General features: G+C 40.3%; 1 protein-coding gene and 1 pseudogene across 5 annotated transcripts in view; both read left to right on the top strand.

Annotated features, from left to right (window-relative positions):
• Positions 1-13680, top strand: part of LOC109254145 (zinc finger protein 177-like) — a 31895-nt gene that overhangs the window by 3366 nt on the left and 14849 nt on the right. The gene's annotated exons all lie outside the window — the stretch shown is intronic.
• LOC109254150 (zinc finger protein 559-like) lies at positions 61-1520 on the top strand (annotated as a pseudogene).

A 13680-nucleotide genomic window follows, 5' to 3' on the forward strand; every position in this document is an offset into this window, starting at 1 on the left:
ACAGGAGAGAAACACATCTCACCAATCTGCTCATCAACAGGAGAGAAACACATTGGAGAGGAATTGTTTAACCATTGGGAAGAAACCTTGAGTGAACACTGCTGCTTTAAGACTTACAAGAGAGCTCACAATAGAAAGAAAACTTGTGTGATCAGTGTGTAAAAGCCTTTACAAAGAACTCTGCCTTTAATCCATACAACAAAACTGATAATGGAGAGAACCCTCCTAACTGTAATCAGTGTGAAACACCTTAAGCTAAAATGCACATCTGGTTCACAGGAAACCTTGTACTCCAAAGAAACCTTATAAATGCACTGTCAGAAAGGAATTCCTTCTTCCTCACACCTTAGAGAATGTGTAAGAATTCATAGTGGAGAGAGGCCATATGCCTTTAAGAAATGTGGGAAAGCTACTTATCATTCTACAAGCCTTTTTGTACATGTGCAGATTCGCAATAGAAAAAGTCCTATAAATCTAAAGAATGTCGGAAAACCTTTAGTTGATCTTCATATCTTATTCAACATTTAAGAACTCAAAGTGAATTAATGCCTGTGGAATGTAAGAAATTTGAGAAAGCTTTTTCTTGTTCCCTAGATCTTGCTAAACGTGTACAATTTTATACTAGAGAGTAACATTATGTTCGCAAAGAGTGTAGTAAAGAGTTTACTTGTTTATCAAAACTGAATACTCACATGCGAATTCACACTGGAGAAAAACCACAAGTGTAGTAAATGTGAGAAAACCTTCACTGATTCTTCAGGTCTTAAAAAACACAGAGGAACTTACACTGGAGAGAAGCCTTATCAATGTGAGGAATGTGGAGAAGCGTTTGTTAGGTCATCACACCTTACTGTACATATAAGAACTCACACTGGTGAGAAGCCTTATCGATGTAAGGAATGTGGGAAAGAAAGCCTTTAGTAACTCATCTTGCTTTGAAAATCCCATGCAAACTCACCCTGAAATGAAACCCTAAGATTGTAAGCAGTGTGGGAAGGCCTTTAAATTCACAGTGTAGAAAGACATTTTGAACGTGAGGAATGTGGGAAATCATTTAGATATTCCTCATACGTTAGTCAACATGAAAGAACACATACTGGAGAGAAGCCATATGAATGTAAAAAATGTGGGAGAGCCTTCACTATTTCATCAGGCCTTACAGTACACGTGAGAACTCACACTGGTGAACGACCTTTTGAATGTAAGGAATGTGGGAAAGCCTTTACTCAACCCACATATCTTATTTGACATTTAAGAACTCACAGTGGGGAAAAGCTATATATAGATGAGGAATGTTTAGTACTTCATGCCTTCCTAAACGCATAAGAATTCACACTTGAGAGAAGCTTATGCTTGCAGAGAATGTGGGAAAGCCTTAAATACTTTCTCTTTTTAACTTGTACTAATTCATTATAAAGGTAACCTTATTATGAGGAATATAGGAAGCCTTTAGCTCTGTCTTGTATTTTACTGTTCAGCTATGATTTCACAGTTGTGAAAAATCTTATAAATGTAAGAAGGGTAGGGGAGGTTTTTTTTGTGTTTTTTTTTGTTTGTTTGTTTTTTTAGTTTTATCCTTCATTTGGGGGAAATATGAAAGCACACATTTGGTTTGAAAATGTGTGCACACATTTGAAAACACACATAGGATTTGAAGAGATCCTATGACTGAAAGAGATATAGGAATGTCTTTGATCTTTGTTATTAGGAAACAACTCACACTGGACAGGAATGGTAAATTATAAATGTAGGGAATGTGGAAAAAGGTTTTGTTAATTTTATTTTACATGTAGTAAGTCATGTTAGATTATGAATGTAAAAGCAATACTTTCAGTAAATAACTTACATATATTTTTATAAAAATTGAAATCCTAAAAGGGTTTTTAAAATGAAAAGCCTTTGCTACAAAGGGTTTTTAAACAAAATCTAAAAGTATAAAAGTTTTGGTAAAGTATAGAGTACAAATTTTCACTTACTGCATATAAGAAAATTGATACTTGAAAAGAAAACCAAGGAAAGCATTTTTATTTAAATGAGTTGCCTTTCTATGTGTATGTCTTTTTCAAAGTAGACCCACAGTTTTAAAGACTAATGATGTTGAACATCTTTTCATGTACTTATCATCCATTTATTGTTGATGAAGTGTATGTTCAATATCTTTTTTCTTGTTAGAGTCTTTTGTTATTAAGTTTGGTTTTCTTAACAGGTTTATTGAGGTATAATTGCCATGCAACAGATTGCACATATTTTAAGTGTACAGTTTAAGTTTTAATGCATGCACATATCCATGAAACCATCAGTTGTTTTCCTGTACACTAACAATGAACAAATAGAATTTGAAATTGCAAACACAATACTGTTTACACAACAAAATATGTACTAGATCTCTCTAGATCTAGAGGAATACCGCAAAATTCTGATGAACAAAATCAAAGAACTGAATGAATGGAGAGACATTTAATGTTCATGGATATACTCAGTAATTGTCAAGGTGTTTGTTCTTCCCAATCTCACTAATGGGTTCAATCCAGACAAAATTCCAGCAATTTATTTTGTGGGTATTGACAAGCTGATTCTGATGTTTATATGAAGAAGCAAAAGACCCAGAATAGCTAAAACAGCATTGAAAGAGAAGAACAAAGTTGGAGGACTGAAACTGCCTGCCTTCAAGACTTACTATAAACCTTGGGGCAGCTGGCTGCCTCAGTAAGAAGAATGTGATCTTGGGGTTGTGAGTTTGAGCCCCACGTTGGGTGTAGAGATTACTTAACATTAAAAAACTAGATTTACTATAAAGCTACATTAATTAAAACAGTGTGGTATTGATAAAAGAATAGATCAATGGAACAGAACAGAGAGCTCAAATAGGCCACATAAATAGTCAACTGATCTCTGACAGAGGAGCAAAGGCAGTGGAATGGAGTAAAGATAATTCTTTCCAACATATGGTGCTGGAACAACCAGAAATCCACATGCAAAACCATGAATCTTTACAGTCTATATTTATAAAGATTAATTCAAGATGCATTATAGACCTAAGTAGAAAACACAGAACTATGAACTCCTAGAAGATAACATAGGAGAAAACCTGGATGTCCTTGGGTGTGGCAGTCCTTTTTAAATATAACACCAAAATAAATAAATAAAACACCAAAGGCATGATCCATAAAAAGATACAATTGATAAACTGGACTTTATTAAAATTTAATATGCTCTGTGAAAGACATTGTCAAGCAAGTGAGAAGACGCACAGGTTGGGAGAAAATATTTGCAAAAGACGTATTTGGGTAAAGGACTGTTATCCAAAGTATACAAAAAATATTAAAACAACAGTGAGAAAATAGCCTATTAATAATTGGTCAAAGACCTTAACAGACACTTCACAGAACATGTACAGATGGCAAGTGAGCATTTATGAAAAGAGGCTCCACACCATATGTCACCAGAAAAATACAAGTTAAAAGGAGATCCCACTACACATCTATGAGAATGGCCAAAATCTGGAACACTAACAGCGACAAATGCTTTGCTGGTGGGAATACAAAATCATACAGCCAGTTTGGAACAGTTTGGTGGTTTCTTATAAAACTAAACATACTCTTACCAAATGATCCAGTATCTAGGGTCCTTGGTATTTCCCCAGAGAAGTTGAAAACTTCTGTCCATTCAGAAACCAGCACATGCATGGTGTAGGGTTTTTTTTTTTTTGTTTTGTTTGGTCATGGATGTTTATAGCAGTTCTATTCCTAATTGCCAGAACTTCAGTAGGCAAATGAATATCTTCAGTAGGTAAATAAACAAACTGGTGCATCCAGACAATGGAATATCCAGCATTTGAAAGGAATGAACTATCAGGATTTGGAAAGACCTGGACGCACCTTTCATACACGTTACTAAATGAAAGAAGCCAATCTGGAAAGGTTATATCCTTTATGATTCCAACTCTATGACATCCTGGAAAAGGCAAACTTGGAGATCAGTGGTTGTCAAGAGTGGAGAGAGGTGGCTGGGGGGTATGAATGGGCAAAGCACCTGGGATTTTGAAGGCAGTGAAAATACCTTGTATGATGCTATAGTGGTGAATATGTCATTCTATATTTGTCGAAACCATAGAATGCACACCAAAAGTAAACCCCAGGGGACTGTGCCTGATTATGACATGTCAATGTTGGCTCATCAGTTGTAACAAATTAACCACTCAGGTATGAGATGTTAGTAATGGTAGAGGTTATGCATGTGTGGGGGCAGGGGTATATGGGAAATCTGCGTACCTTGCCCAATTTCACTGAACCTAAAACTTGTTTTAAAAAAAAGTCTTGAAGTGAATAGAGATCTTGAACCCCCAAACTGTGGGCAGGGAGCAAGATGAAATAGGTCTCTAAAACTACTCAGTTAAAAATATGGTCCTACAGGAAAGCAAGTATGATTCAGGTAGCAGACCTCTGCAAAGAATCATTGCTGTGGCTCAGTAGTGCCCCTTAAGGAAAAGGCAAGATGTTCCTGTTTGACTTTCAGAATTGCTATGGACCATTGGCTGCAGTGGGTCTTCCATTCTTCCCACCCACCCACGCCCTTTCTTTCTATGATAAGCAGCCAGCATTTTATTATTTTTTTAAGTTTATTTAGTATTTTTTTCAGTCTTCTCTTCACCCAGTGGGGCTCCAACTCCCGACCCCAAGATCAAGAGTCCTGTGCTCTTCCAACTGAGTTAGCCAGGTGCCTCCCACCCATTTCTTAATATGAATATCTCTTCTGATTATCCTTTCCTTCTCTCACAATTATATGTTGAGTGTGTGGGAAGTAAATAACTTGTCTCTTTACTTCACAAATCTCCAAATTGAGAATAACATACTCAAGCCAAACCTTTTAAAATAGCCTTTTCCAGATTGGCCTTGACTTGGATGTTAAGATTCTAGACATAGAACTTGAGTCTGATACTATAGGCACAAGATTTTGGCATGGTTTTAATAGGCAATGACTATTGTATGTGTGGAGGTACATAAAAAATTTGTGGCAGATTGATGGTTTTAAAACATGGCCCCCAAATTCTTTGACATTGTTGCCTTCCCTTGACTTTTACCCAGAGGAGTACAATATAAATGATGCCGTATAATTTCCGAGTCTAGGCCATAAGGGGCCATGCAATTCCCTCTTGGTTATCTTCGCGTGTTCTCTTTTGGGATACTCCCAGTTAGTATTCTTTCCTTGGAAACAAGGAGTTATGCTGTAACATGGAGGGGCTACATGGAGATGCTTCTCTCAGCAGTCCAGCTGCTCTCAGCCTTCTAGCCATTTCAAGGAAGGCACCAGATGCATGTATGAGTCCCCAAATGACTCCAGCCCTTGGCTTGAGCTGTGTGAGTCTTCCCAGGTAAGGAAGGCCCTGATCATTGTAGGGCAGAGACAAGCCATTCATTCATTCCCACTGCATCTTGTCCAAATTCCTGACCTATGAACTGTGAAAGTAACAGAGTGGTGGTGGTTCCACACCAGCACTTTTCAAACTTTTTGACTTCAGGACTCCTTTACACTCTAAAATTGAGCATCTTTATTTTATGGGCATTGTATCTATGAGTATTTGATATATTAGAAAATAAGACATGTTTTAAATTTTTATAACTAATTTCACAGTGTACCTAACATTTATGAATAACTTTTTCAAAATGATAACAAATATGAGAAGTGAGAGTCTCTTCTTGTCCAAACTTCAGTGAGGGTCCTGAACCTTCTCCTAGGTCCATCTGTGCACTTCCTTGTAAAATCCAATTATAGCAAGAACCATGCTAACTCAGCAAGAGTTCCCCATTCTCCATTAACGAGCATTCTTGATACCTAGTTGGGTTCCTCATCCTCCACCGTCCTTCAGGTGATTTCTAATCACCCTGGCCTGTCTTCGGCAAAGATTCTGTTAGGTCAGTTCAGCCAGAATCCCCCTTATCCCTGATCTTTTCTCAATAATTTTCCACCCACTGACCTGTGTATCCTGTTCCTTGGCTGTAAGTTCCAACTTACCCATGCTGTATTCAGACTTAAGCCCAATCACTCCCCCTCCCCCTCACTGCAAAATCTTGTTGCAGTGGTCCCTATACCTGTCTCAATGGCGGAAAAAGTCCACTTTACCATCTTTAACAGGTGTCTTTAAGTATTTTTTCTTCCTTGCCAGATGAGTGACAACTTTTACAAAAAAATTTTATAAATCATTTTGCCTAGCTTAATGACAACTGGAGTCTCGTACCTGCTTCTGAATTAAATTTTTTCCCGTAAGTTGTTTCGGATGAAGTATATATAGAAAATTCGGTTTCAGTGAGATATATAATTGGAAAAAAGAAGTATTTTCAGATAATTTTGGATATTTGATACTTCACTGAAACTCAACTAATGTAGTTTCTTAAAGATTAGTTGCACTGTGGAGTATGAAGTTCTGTCAGTGAATTCTTCCTATTCTGTTACATTCAAGTCCATTGATTTTTCTTGTATTTTGAATCGATATTTTACCCATGCGCGACCTTGTGCCATCATGTGTTAGTCATATGGGAAATAGTTCACTACATTATGCATATTTTTCAAATGTTGGCCTATTTTATTATCCAGCATCAAGCATCATACACTAATACAATTATTGATCATAGCAGAAAGGTTTGTAAATGTTAAGAAACAGCCAACATCATGGTCCCAGGTATATATTTTCTAAATTTTCTGTCGCCTCAAGGACATTTTTAAGGAAAACTGGATTTTTTATTTCTCATGAATATGTGGCAATAAGGAATACAGTGTGGCACTTGCTGCTACTGTCTTGATTTCTGCTAAGGTGCCAGCACTTTTACCCACCATTGCTTTCATATCATCAATATAAATGTCAACATGATGAAAAGGTAAATAATAGAACTATTTTAACAATAGGCTTGGCCTCACAAACTGAAAGTGTCTGGGGTCCCTCAGCAGGCTGGCAACCACATTTTGAGAACCGCTATTATGTATGACCATGTTTGGAGTGGTTTGTTATACTGCAGAAATAACTATAACAGCCTTAACTCTCTTCTTCATTATTAGTCTCTTCAGTGGTCTAAACTATTAACTGGGAAAATCCAGGGTTCCAGTGTGCTTCAGAAATTGGCTTTCTTTTTGCCCAAGTAGAGTATGTGTGTTAAGGGCTCAGACTGGAGCCTGACTAGAGCTGGAGTGTGGGTCCTGTCCCTTGTTGCTTTTGAGCTGTGTGTTTGGGGTACTTCCTTAGCCTCTCCTAAGCCCCATTTCCATTTGTTAAATGAGATCGTTAATACGTCAGATGCTTTTGTTGCTAAATGCCACAGAAACAGATTTCTAACAGTCTTGACTTAAAAGGGCTGGTGAGAGCTCACAGTTATTTTGCACTTACTGTATGCCCTGAAAGCTTTCCATGGATTGAGTCACTTCATCACAGCTCTCTGAGGGAGCCTCTGTTCTTACTCTGTTTTATGTGATTTATATGACATGAAGTATCCTCTATCATTTCTGTTGGATTCTAGTTCAGTGTTTCACTTTAAACCATGCAGTTTTTAGAGCTAACAGGAACCCTAGTCACTGACTCCAGGCTTTGTGGCCTCATCCAGAATTAACAATAGCCAAATTGTGTTCCTCCAGGTTCTGTATTACAAGTGGACAGATTTTCAGAATTACTGTGTTCCTCTGGGCAGAGAACTCACAATTAGAACACAGGTATCTCCACACAGAAACCCATTGTTGATGTTGCAGCTGACCCAGAACTGCCAGCAGAACTGAATCTGCCCTTGCTTTCAAGATGTGGCCAACAACTGATTGTAAAGAATGTGAAACACGCATTTTGACGAAAGTGAATAGTTAGGACAGTAGACAGTCGTAGGCTGGGTCTTGACAGGAATGAAGACAAGCCCGTGGTTTTGCAGCTGTGAATGAATAATTTTTATGAGTTTTTTTAATAGTTTTAATAATTTTTATCTCCCTATTTTTACCTCTCCCATTTATTTCCCCTCTCTTATTGTGGAAATTACACAGCAAATTTCATCCATTTGATTTCACATCATGCACAGTCTTTTTGTTGTTTTTCTAAGTTTATTTATTTTGAGAGAGAGAGACAATGTGAGTAGGGGAGAGGCAGAGAGCAAGGAGGAGAGAATCCCAAGCAGGCTCCCCTCTGTCAGCACAGAGCCCGATGTGGGTCTCCATCTCTATGAAACTGTGAGATCATGACCTGAGCCTAAACCAAGAGTCGGACCCTCAACCAACTGAGCCACCCACACGTCCCTATACAGTCTTGTTAGACATCAGATATTTCAGAATATGAGTATGACAATAATTAAGGACATGATTTTATTATTATTAAATAAGGACATTATTATTATTATTATTATTAAGCCACTTACTCACTAGATCCCAAGATAAACCTGAAAACTCCCCCCAGTGGTTGGTCGCAGAGACCTATTAAGTCAGAGTAAAATCATACCAGAACAAGACTGACCTTTTTGCTTCTTAGTAGTTGTTCAGATTTAGAGCCACAAAAACTCCAGGAGAAATAAAAGGGATGTATATTTTCTCCTTTGTTTTGCCACTAGTAACAGTACAAATGATTTAATTTCAGGTAATCCCAGTTATATGTGTTGATTTTTGAGGAATCTACAGAAAATGAAAAATTTGTTACTGTCATCAAGAGTACATCTGTCTACTATAAAAAAAACTTAGCATTTGACAAGGGAAGGTAGATAATTTTGAAGTATACATGAGCATTTAATGAAGCCAGAAGTTTTAGTTTTGGAATCCTGAAATCCCTCAGGTTTAGTTTCTGGAAATTTGTATTGAAATACATCTCCGTTCTTACCCCATATGTGGTACAATGATCTTGGTATTAGTGGTGAGAGGGACTTCTTTTTTTTTTTTAATGTTTGTTTATTTATTTGAGAGAGAGTGAGCAGAGGAGGGGCAGCGCTGACAGCAGAGAGCCCAATGCAGGGCTCGAACCCGGGAACCGCAAGATCATGACCTGAGCCAAAGTTGGATGCTTAACCGACTGAGCCACTGAGGTATTTTTGTTTTTTAAACAAAAATTCTGGGGCGCCTGGGTGGCTCGGTTGAGCGTCCGACTTCAGTTCAGGACATCTCACAGCTCGTGAGTTCGAGCCCCATGTCGGGCTCTGTGCTGACAGCTCGGAGCCTGGAGTCTGCTTCGCATTCTGTGTCTCCCTCTCTCTCTGCCCCTAACCCACTCGCATTCTGTCTCTCTCAAAAATAAATAAACGTTGAAAAAAAAATTTTCTTAAGAAAATTCTAAAGTAGGAATTTTTTTTTTTTTGATCTGAAAATTTGGTCAGTAATAATGCACAGATTGGAAATGCAGAGGTTTCTAATCAAAGAAGAGTTACCCATTGAGATTGAGGGCTTGTTTTCAATTTGAGGTCTTATTTTTTTTGTTTTGTTTTGTTTTTTTAAAGAGATCAAAGATTCTAGGCAAATGCATGGCAAAGTGTTCCTGGATTTGTAGGAGCCTATGGTGGCTTGGTATAAATGTAGTCATTCTAACATGACTTTTACAAATGCTTGCGAGGAAATCTCCAGCATTTCTACACTGCTTACCCCAAACCTAACTGGACTGTCAAAGCCCATAAGGTTCCCAGTAAGAGAAGCCTATGTCATTAGTTCTCAAATGAGATTCATACAAATGGGAAATTCATATCTGGTGCGGTAGTTTGATGCCAACCCCATTCATGTCCCCAGGTTCTGCTTGGCACTTTGAAGGCATCTTGTGTGGGTTCCCTCCACTTACCTTTGACATAAAAATCGGTGCAACACCCCACACCCACTCCCCTGCCCCAAATGTTTGCATCCATGGGAGGTGGGGTCAGCCCTTTGGTAGTCTTTTGAGTAGAAGAACATTGAGGTGAGGGTCCAGGATTGTTCACTGTAGCAGAAGGGAGCAGAGCAGGCAGTGAGAAGAGACATTCCACTGTCTGAATTTCTGGACCATTTGGTTCTCTGGAATTTCCTTCCTCCCCCCCCCCCACCCCCCCTCAGAAACAGTGAAATCAAGGAATCCGATTTCATTAGCTGTATGTTTATGAATAAACAGCCTGACCTCTGCATCTGCAGGTGCACCTTTGTCACGACCTCTAGAAATGAGAGGTCCTGGGTTTCCAGTGCAGTGCATAAACACAGATGGTCAGGATAGAGTTATTGGCCAAAGCTGTGTGTTGGCGGGGAGCCCATGAGGGCTAGGGCATTTTACTTCTGTCACAAAATATTCTTTGTCCACAGAACAAAGCCAAGAATCAGTGATCAGTAAATGTGTGTAAGCATCCTCATAGTTCACCTAACAGTACCGTGTCTTGCTGTGCTCATTATGTAGTGAAGAAAAGAACCTAGCCTCTTCAAATTCTTTTTTTTCTTGGGGGGGGTGGAATGTAGGTTGAAATTTTTCCATTTTTTAAAAGATTTAAAAGCTTTTGAAGTTTAAATAATCTCTATACCCACCAAGGTGCTTGACTTTACAACTTCGAGATTGAGTCACATGCTCCACTGACTGAGCCTGCCAGGCTCCAGAAAACTTCCCATTTTATTTTTATTTTATTTTTTTTTTATTTTAAATTTTTTTTTTTTCAACGTTTATTTATTTTTGGGACAGAGAGAGACAGAGCATGAACGGGGGAGGGACAGAGAGAGAGGGAGACACAGAATCGGAAACAGGCTCCAGGCTCTGAGCCATCAGCCCAGAGCCTGACGCGGGGCTCGAACTCACGGACCGTGAGATCGTGACCTGGCTGAAGTCGGATGCTTAACCGACTGCGCCACCCAGGCGCCCCGAAAACTTCCCATTTTAAAAACATGGTTCTGATCTGTAAACTTAATATTAGTAATAGAGTCCCTGGCACTTAAAGGGCCTTCAGTTTACTGGCAGGTATTTTCTGGAGCTGGTCTGCCTGAGAAGCACAGCCCACCAGGAGGTATTGAGATTTCTTTTAACCACAGATCTCCACTTCTAGGTACCACCATTAAATAATATTAACAGTGGTCCTCTTCATTATTCTTAAATCCTTCTGTGTCCAGGCAGATGTTTTATTCATGGGGGTGTCAAGAAAAGGCTCAACAAGGGGCTATGGAGGTTTTTATAAATCCTGAGTTTGGAGTGTCTAAATGTAGTAATAACCCCAAAGCACCTTAAAAATGTATCCTTTTCTCTACTACCAGATTGGGATTTTTTTACTTTTAAGTGTGTATTATTTTTGAAAGAGCACAAGCATGAGAGGGCCAGAAAGTGGGTGACAGAGGATCTGAAATGGCCCTGACTACAGTGAACCCTATGTGGGGTTTGAATTCATGAACCCCGAGATCATGACCTCAGCTGAAGATGCTCAACCAAGTGAGCCACCCAGTGCCCCAGGATTTTCACTTTTAGATCATAGTCTCTGATTATGCAGATTTAAATCAATCCTCAGTCCTCACGCCCCTGATAAAATACCATTTCTTAGGGTTGTAAAGCACTGATTGAGACCCAAAGTTTACAGGGTTCTTTTAAGTCTAGTTTTAAGATACATGCTTTTAAATGTTTATTTTTGAGAATGGGGGGAGAGGCGGAGAGCTATGGAGACAGCTTGTTATGTATCCTGCACCTGAGAATAATGCTGTATTAGAAAGGGGTCATACACTGCCCAGGGCCTGACACTTCAGGAAGTGTTTCTGGTATATGCTGTATGCACTCTGTTGCATTTTGGCTGCTCTTTCCCATTGGTCTTCCTCTGCATAGCTCCTCCTTGCTTGGAGTGGGGAGTGTTTGGACCTTTACCTAGGTGTGCTTTGATTCTTTGTTAGAATAAGCTGGGGGGGGGGGAGGGAGGGGGGAGGCAGGGAGGGGAGGAAAGCCTGATCCCAACAAGAGAAAAGGAAAGGGAATAAAGAAAAACAAATAGAGAATCAAAAACCTGTAAGACTGATTCCAAAGAAAAAGGGGAGGGGGGGAGGGGAGAAAGGAAATGAAAATTCAAGCCTGATCCAAAAAAGAAAGAAAAGGAAATGAAACAAACAAGAAACCCTGAGCCTGATTCCAAAAGAAAAAAAAGAAGAAAGAAAAAAAGTAAGCCCAGGGGCTCCTGGGTGGCTCAGTAGGTTGAGCGTCTGACTTTGGCTCAGGTCATGATCTCACACTCTGTGAGTTCGAGCCCCGCGTCGGGCTCATGCTGACAGCTCAGCCTGGAGCCTGTTTAAGATTCTGTGTCTCTTTCTCTCTCTGATCCTCCCCTGTTCAAGCTTTGTCTCTCTCTGTCTCGATAAATAAATAAATAAACAAACAAACAAACGTACGTACGTTAAAAAGAATTCTGTGTGTCTCTCTCTGCCCCTCCCCCACTCACTCTGCCTGCCCCCCTCTCTCTCTCTCTCTCAAAAATAAACATTAAAAAAAAAAAAAGAAAAGAAAAAAAGTAAGCCTGGTCCTATTTCCACCAGAACTGCAGGTGTCATTTTGAAGCACTTGATTTTCAGTACACTTGGTGCATGCAGGGTGCTGGCCATGCTGGTCTGATGTAGGAGAGTCCCACTGCGTTGGCTCAGCGTCAGTCTTGGCCCAGTAAATAAGCAGTTGCCGGGCCCAGGGGGATGGAGTTTGGTGTAAGCAGGGCCCACCTCCACTGGGGGCCGCTTTGCTGCCCTCCGAAGTCCCACCCTGCTGGTGTTGGGGGTAAATGGCGCCACCCCAATCTCATCCCTGAACAGAGGATCTCACAGCCTCCGCTGTTCAGGCAGCCCTCACAGAATAGCAAGGGCAGTCAGCTTGCCCTGCGCCACAGCTCTCCTGCTTTTTTTCTTTGGCGTGACTGGCATTCAGAACTCAAAGTCTTAAAGGACCCAGCACCACACGGATCCACTCCCCTCTTCTGTTGTAGAACCTCTCCACGCTCTGCCTGAAGTCCTCTGTCCCTGAATAATAGTACCATGTCTGCTGCCTGCACAGTGCATAGAATCTGTGATGTAGCACCACTAAAATCAGCAAAGGTTAGGGGCATCTGGGTGGCTGAGTCGGTTGAGTGACTGACTTTGGCCTAGGTCATGATCTAGCCATTCCTGAGTTCAAGCCCCGCATCAGGCTCTGTGCTGACAGCTCAGAGCCTGCAGCCTGCTTTGGATTCTGTCTCCCTCTCTCTCTCCATCCCTCTCTCTCTCTCTCTCTCTCAAAAATAAATAAACATTTTAAAAATAATAAATAATAATTAATTAAAATCAGCAAAGGTTAAATTTCCTCAGGGTGTGCCCCTGTCCCCTGCAATGAAAGGCCTTTTGCTGCCGCCTGCGGGGTCTTTTGTCCTTGAGGATAAGTATGCTACGAGTATGCCAGGAAAGGAAATGTTCTTTCCCAGTCTGCCCCCAAATCAGTACCCCATGCTGTGCACTCCGGGGGGGCCAGCTCCCTCTCCCTAGGAGCACGCACCCCAGCTCCACTCTGAAGAAAGTTGCACACTTCCAGAACCTCAGAATGTGAGCTCCAAACACTGTTTGCAAAAACAAAAACAAAAAAAAAAACCAAAAACCTGTGACTGTCAGTACTTCTTGCTCCCCAGTCTGTGGTCCACAGAGGTTTTCCTCTTGTGCGAATGGATGCTGCACTCTCTTAGCCCCTCTCTCTTTCTCCATCTTGTCTCTCCAGGGAAAGGGTTCCCTCCCTCTCCACCGCACCAATTTTTCCTC

The sequence above is a fragment of the Panthera pardus genome, unplaced genomic scaffold, assembly GCF_024362965.1.
Source record: "Panthera pardus isolate Hobbes unplaced genomic scaffold, ASM2436296v1 HiC_scaffold_8, whole genome shotgun sequence".
In the NCBI taxonomy this organism is placed as follows: domain Eukaryota; kingdom Metazoa; phylum Chordata; class Mammalia; order Carnivora; family Felidae; genus Panthera; species Panthera pardus.